We start from the raw sequence: 6,803 nt of genomic DNA on the forward strand, positions 1-6,803 counted from the left end.
ACTTCTCCTGATATTATTTATGCTTCTCCCCCCACCCCCAGATTCATTGCTTCAGGTAAGAGAATAGGCAAAGGTGACTATTGGGTGTCTTTTCCTTCACAGCTTTTTCACTGTGCTTCTTCTCACATGTTATTTTTTCCTTTCACTGTACCAGTGTACCTACTTATTTTTTGTTGGTTCCACATCTTAGATTTGTAAATTTGATGAGAATGAACAGTCTTATCACCTGTAATCCTTAGTCACATGAGCAGTCTCATTGATTGCAGTAAAGATTACTTGAAGGGATAAGGATTGCAAGATAAGACCCTTAACTAGGACTCAATTCTGAACATTGCTGTGAACTTCCTTTGAGACACTGAGCATTGACAACTTTCATCAGCTCAAATGGGAGTTAAGGGTGCTCAGCAGATTGCAGGATTGAGCCTGAGATGTACTGGCATAGAACTCTACGTGCTAAGATTATTCTTGATATAAGCAGCAGCACTCTGGCTGGCTCAGAATAAATGACTAGTATTTATATCTCCTTAACTAACAGACATGAGTGAAAGATTATCCACAACCATAAAGCTAATTAAAGCTTCTGTCCATATCTTTGTTGTGAATACCATTCTAGTTCCTGTTCCATAATAAGGGGCAATGTATTTCATTACTTCTTACAAGCCTTGGTATTAACTCTCTTAGACCAAAGAAACAGTCTTAATAACATATATTTTTGAGATCCCACTGTTCTTTGTTAGGTATGAATTGCTGTAAAAATATTTTTTCTTGTTTAACTGGTGGTAGGAATTTAAATTTTAGGCTGTGGAACATAATTAAATCTATTTACGTTTTAAAAACATGAACTTCTTCAAGATAGCAATAAATATTAAAAACGTAGTGAGGTGACATTACAATAATGGTCATTGGCTTAAAAGGAAAAAAGATAGAGGAAATTAAAGAAAAATATGGAGGAACAAAGTATAGTGTAATAATAAGTAACCAGAGAAGAAACAATGAATCAGTATTAATTTTTTTATAGCAATGAAGAAAAATACCTTTGTAAAATGTTTAACATTCTTTCAGGATAAAAATTAGCTTCCAAGTAGTGTTCATTCTTTTTTGTAATTAATTATAGTTATGTTTTAGATGGCCTAGCTGTAGCCATAATACACATGACAATGTTACATTGAACAGTCCTAATCAATCTTTAGCTAAAATGTTTCATATTCCAGAAACATATAATGCTGGTGACTGCACACTAGTCAACTCTCCCAGCTACCCAAAATGTCATTGCTAAAATCACCTTCCTCTCATCCTTCCTTCCTCTACCATAGGAATCTCTTACAAGGCCCTAAATCATTTCTTGTCTTCAAATTCAACATCCTTGTCTTCACATTCGAGGACCTACATAAACGTATCCCTATCTACTTCTCTTTCTCATTGCCTTACATTACTTCTCTCACTCCCTAAGCTTCTCAATATCCTCTCTCTCCTTACTGTTGTGTTCATCTCCTTTTCCAACTTGTGTTTGCTCCTTGTATCATGTTACCAACTACGTTTGGAACAGTCGGTCACTGCTTGTTTCCCAAGTATCCTCTCTCTCTCTCCTTGCTCCTTCGAAGCCATTCTTAAAACTCACATTGCTCCTGAATACTTCCTATGTTGCTTTCCCCACCCAAAATCAGTGGATCTCTACACCCATTTTTGTTCTGTTGCATCTTGTCTGTATTCAAATTTAAATTTTTTGTGTTAAAGAGCAGATCTTGTCCTTCATCTTGTAAAGTGCCAGGTACATTGATCGTACTCTACTACTAACACTGATAACTTGAAGATAACTCTAATTAGAGGCCAATCATTCCATCAAGTTATGTAGGCAGAGAGATTCATATCCTTGATACCTTTCATATTTTTTCATATGCCTAATTCCACACTGCCTCTTATTCTAGGAATGCTCTTCCAACATCTATCTGTTCACCAAACTATCACTGTCAGCTCATTTAAATCACTCCTAAATACCCATTTCTGCAGGATGGCCTGCAAAAAGAATTTTTTTTTTATGTTAAATGCACAAACTCACACACCCAAGAAAAAACACGTGCTGCCAAGACATGTAGGCCTTAATTAAGTAATTTTTTTTCTTATCCCTTGCCTCTACTGCTCTACACTTTATTCCCACTTATATTGTATGCTCGCCGGAGAAGAGAAGAGACCTGGCTTTCTTTAAAATATCTTCAGTGGACTACCTGGAACACTCACTGGTACTATAAAATCACCACAAAAGAAATGGGAGGCAAGGCATATGGGTGAGACCTTTGTTCAACAAGATCCTAAAACATTTCACAAAACATGAAAATAATTTGCTCACAGAAATACAGCCTCCACTTAGACAGAACTCTTCAAAAATCTGAAGCATCCAACAACACTACGTGCTGGTTCAGAACAGGCAATAAACAAGAATAGCATATCCAAATGAAAGTGTAGGTATGGGAATTATTCTCAGACTGAGGTCAGGCCAACACACCATGATTAACATTTCTAGCCATATGAAATATCCCATGGGATTTTTAATAGCCAAAGATATTTGGGTCTTGGTTTTCCATCTCACCCAAAACAAGGTACCTCCGCCTGCACAGTACCTCTCAACACCATACTGAATTGCAGGAAAGAGTACTACCTACAGAATTAATAACATCACTTATGTAGCACATAGGGTTTGTCCAGAGGTCCCCCAAACAAATTACTTGAACTTAGCATGGCTAATACTGTAACAAAATGAAAATGGAATAATCTAATATCAGACTGATAGTGTGAAACAGATTTAGATTGGCAGCTTGGAAGCTGGTCGTGCCAAATTGATGGTAGCTTTCATGTAGTCCTTCACACAGAGCCAAATCCCTTCATAGTATTATGAGCTGAAAGTAGAAGTTATTTCAATGTTACAAAGAGGACTTTATTTTAACTGAGAATTAGAAGTAGTTTAAATATAGGCAACATTATATTTAAAATTATACTTGGGCTGTCACTAGGGGGCGGTGACAGGAAAGGGAAGACTTTTTTTCCCCTTTCCTTTTAAGAAAGGAAAAAGACATAGCTTCAGCTTTCAATTGTTCATCATCTCTGACCAAGCCACTTCTGACATTTTCTGTTGTGAAAGCTAAATATATGCTCTGAGTTCCCTTTACTACTAAGCCAAGCTGACTTTTTCTTAAATTATTTTGAAACTTTGTGGGGAAAAAATGATTAAGAAATCATACATAACAAGGGCACCATATCTTGCCCATGGCAAGGTGTGGAGATCCATTTTAGCCCTGAATCACAAGACTTAGCCTTTGCATAAATTTGAAAATATACATCTCCCTTCGTTGTATTAAAGAATGAAATCAATAAAGATACCTCCCCCTCTCCCCCTAAGCCTTCAAACACTCCATAAACAGAGCTCCTGTTGACTTTAATGGGAGTTCTGTACATTGAAGGTTCTGGGATGGGACTTCTAACATTTTCCAGTGACCAATATTAGTTCAGAAGAATGACAGATGTTCATAGTACCATTACTGTATATATGCCTTGTAACTGACTTAAAGGGCTTCTGCACTTAGCTTAATTAAAAAAAAAAAAAAGGTTATGTTACGTTCCTTGCCTTACATCCTCCATTATATTGAATCAATTTTTTTTTGTAAAAGTTCTGTCAGTTTAATACATATTTCGCTGCATTTCTTTTTTTTCTGTCTTTTGCCATTTTCATCTCAGATCTCTTGGCACTATCCTGCTCCCAGTGAAGTCAATGGAAAGACTCCTAATGGCTTAAATGGGAGAGGAGTAGCTCCTTTTGATGAAAATGAGTTTGTCAAAGCTCCTAGGGTATTTGTGGTACTGCACACGTGTTTTATAGTAACTTTTATATTCATTTTTGCTTGGCAGATAATCCTTGATAACAAAGCATGATTCCAGAGAGATGCCAGGTCAGGCGATCCTTTGGCAGGGCAGAAGGATGTGAAATTACTAGTAGCTGTAGGCTAAATCTTCATCAACTTTAATAAGGGAGAGCATGATTGCTGTAACAGTGGCCTGGTCAGTCAGTCACAAATGGGGCACTCATAGCGTCAGCCAGCTCTGGCTTCGCACACCTCAAATGCTTCAGTGACAGTGAGGCTGTTCTGCAAAATGGGCCACAGACCTAAAATACATTATGGCCTCCCGAGTGTAGTTACTAATATTATGGGTAAAGGCTTGTCTGGTTTATTTGGTTCAGTTGGTTACTCACTGAAAGCTACTGTCTATTTGACTTCCAAACCATTGGTGTCTATTGTAACCAGGCACTTAGCAAGTGTCCATTTTATTTTTCCTCCAACCATAACATGCATATTGTTAATCTTAAGTCTTTTCCTGATTACACTTACAATTCACAAGTCCCACAGAAAAAGACTGTGCAATGCTTGCACATTGTCAGTAACAATTTTCTTTGGATGAGAGTCAGGTTGTTGTTTACCAGAGATTATTGTGACTATTGAACACAGCAAAATAACATTATGATTCTAAGTAAAAAAAAAAGAAAAAAAATAAGACCAAACAATTTTAGATAAAATACAACAGTTAAAACTCCATCCTGGTAGCTTGTGGCACCACAGCTCCTGCAATATCCTTAAGGCTATCATTCCCTAAGCCAGAGCAGCTCAGTTACATTGTACAGCACCTTCTGCCCACAGAGCAGCACTGATGTAAACTTCTGGGGTCACTCTCTGGCATATCTGTATGGGATAGAATTCAAAGGTGAGCGAGGGTGATGATCATGATAGAAGGCAGTGGTGTTTAATATTTAAAAGGCCTGCCTGAATTGACTTTTAGTTCAGTCTAGATATGTTGAAAACACACCTGTTTCTTGATTACATTGTTTTTATTAGGATTAATGATAAGAGTGCTTGTCTTCTTATACAGGTGTGGGGAAACACTTCCTCTAAAGAGGTTAAATAGGCAGAGAAAAAAGAGTTGACAAGAAAATGTATAACCAGTTTTAGTTAACTTACCATCAGATATTGCTGAGTTGGTAAACTAGTAACCAACTCTGCAGTGCAACAGGCACTGCTGGTTAAGCATTGCACCTCTCCATTCTACCTGTATCAGTCCTCACAGCCACCATCCGTCGCTCCTATACAGATATACTTCCTTCAGAAAAGTGCTCAGGTAGTATTACAGATGACGGCAATATAAATAACTGGGCAGACAGACTTTAGCTTTTTATGCCTTCTGCTATGCAAAGTATTTGTATATTAGAATTAAGTCTCATATATAAAATATCAGATTTAACACCAGGAAACAAAATCTACTCAAAATATCTGATGCTATTTAGCGAACCTTCATTCACATTTAATTCACAATATTAAACTACACACTCAAATATAATTGATTCCTTAAATTGAATCCTTTTTTCTTATTATGTAGAATTACTATAGAATTTCCCTATTTTATAAAAATACAGAAGATGTGGATATGAGTTACAATGATTATATAGCTACACAATCCATTTTGGACATTTAGGCCAGTTATTTTAAAACACAAAAGATGTTTATAGACGCATTTACCGTCATATGAGCCATTTTTCTTAGCTGTTCACATTCCCCATGTGTTAACACAGAAGCTTCAGGAGTTTTCTAAGATAAAGGACAAGCTGAGATCTTGCTGGAGCTAAACAGGCTAACAAGTTAAAACATTTTTCCCTTTGCACTTATCCCTTTCTGTACTCTCAGTCCAGGTCAGCAATAATAGTATAACTATAGACATGTATCTTTCCAATTACTGAAGGAAAAAGACACCATTGGTGGCTAAAATAAAATAGGAAAAACAATAAACAACTTACCTGGGTAAATATTTTATCAACTGTCCATCTTTTCTGGAAAGTCTGGGTCAATACAATTAGTTACATTAAAAATAAAGATAAGAGGCAGAATTATTCAGTGTGTTGTCCTGCTCCACTTCTTTTGATTTCTATTTCTGTCCCTTAAGTACAGAGAATCTGATTAGTATACCTAATTCCATGCTGCATCAGGAATGGTCTACCTTTAATCAGCCTATTAGCATCCACCTTCTTTTTCCTTCACATATTTTACAGATTGAAAGATAAGAATTAGAGATGTTTTTGTCACTATTCAAACTTTTAAGATACTTATATAGAAACTTTTGATAGTTATTCACCATGTTAAAATGTACAGCTCACCAAAATTTGCGAATTGAAACTACTAACATTTTATTTTTCACAAATTTTCATCTTCACTATAATATATTGTAGTTACAAGAAATATGCTTAAGAGAAGGGTCCTGGTACACATTAAATATTTAGTTTTTGTATACAAATATCACTTCTGAAGCCTCAGGTCATATATGCTATATTTTTAATGTGAGTTTATCCTGATTGCTGAGTGTTTCCTCATATATTTACGTTCTATTGTTTTGTCTGTTTTTTACTTTTATACATCCAGTATATTTATATATATATATATTGCATGCATTATATTTCTATGTTTATAATAAGGTATTTTATACAGGATAAACATTAATAGTAATCAATGTAAAAGTGATTAAGAAATAAAAAGTATTTATGTCCTTTGAAACAGCCCTTCTGCTCTCACATCTCCATCACAAATGCTTTTCAGTTTGCTTTTGTATCAAAATGAAGTGTTTCAAACAAACTCCAAGGAGGTTTCTTTCGTTTCATACATTGAGCCATAGGGATGCATCCTTATTGGGATTGAAGCAAAACCACTAAACAGTATTCAATGCACTGTCATGGTTCTCAGGAATACTCTGCTGGTGTAAGTGCACTCTACTGAATG

Source organism: Chelonoidis abingdonii, chromosome 6, assembly GCF_003597395.2.
Source record: "Chelonoidis abingdonii isolate Lonesome George chromosome 6, CheloAbing_2.0, whole genome shotgun sequence".
NCBI classification, from domain to species: Eukaryota; Metazoa; Chordata; order Testudines; family Testudinidae; genus Chelonoidis; species Chelonoidis abingdonii.